Below are 959 nucleotides of genomic sequence, written 5' to 3'. Positions count from 1 at the left end.
AAAAAGAATGAAAAGAAATGAAGACAGCCTAAGAGACCTCTGGGACAACATTAAACGCAACAACCTTCTCATTATAGGGGTCCCAGAAGGGGAAGAGAGAGAGAAAGGACCAAAGAAAATATTTGAAGAGATTATAGTCGAAAACTTCCCTAACATGGGAAAGGAAATAGCCACCCAAGTCCAGGAAGTGCAGAAAGTCCCATCCAGGATAAACCCAAGGAGAAACATGCTGAGACACATAGTATTCAAATTGGCAAAAATTAAAGACAAAGAAAAATTATTGAAACAGCAAGGGAAAAATGACAAATAACATACAAAGGAACTCCCATAAGGTTAACAACTGATTTCTCATCAGAAACTCTATAGGCCAGAAGGGAGTGTCATGATATACTTAAAGTGATGAAAGGAAAGAACCTACAACCAAGATTACCTGTCAAGGATCTCATTCAGATTCAATGGAGAAATCAAAAGCCTTTCAGACAAGCACAAGCTAAGAAAATTCAGCACCACCAAACCAGAGCTACAACAAATGCTAAAGGAATTTCTCTAAGTGGGAAACACAAGAGAAGAAAAGGACATACAAAGAAAAAAAACCACCCCAAAACAATTAAGAAAATAATCACCTTAAACGTGAAGGGATTAAATGCTCCAACCAAAAGACAAAGGCTTGCTGAATGGATACAAAAACAAGACCCATATATATGCTGTCTACAAGAGACCCACTTTAGACCTAGAGACACATTCAGACTGAAAGTGATGGGATGAAAAAAGATATTCAATGCAAATGGAAATCAAAAGAAAGCTGGAGTAGCAATAGTCATATCAGATAAAATAGACTTTAAAATAAAGAATGTTACAAGAGACAAGGAAGGACACTACATAATGATCAAGGGATCAATCCAAGAAGAAGATATAACAATTATAAATATATATGCACCCAACATAGGAGCACCTCAATA

Source organism: Physeter macrocephalus, chromosome 7, assembly GCF_002837175.3.
Source record: "Physeter macrocephalus isolate SW-GA chromosome 7, ASM283717v5, whole genome shotgun sequence".
NCBI classification, from domain to species: Eukaryota; Metazoa; Chordata; class Mammalia; order Artiodactyla; family Physeteridae; genus Physeter; species Physeter macrocephalus.
The sequence above is the reverse complement of the archived record's forward strand: the minus strand, read 5'-3'. Positions refer to the sequence as shown.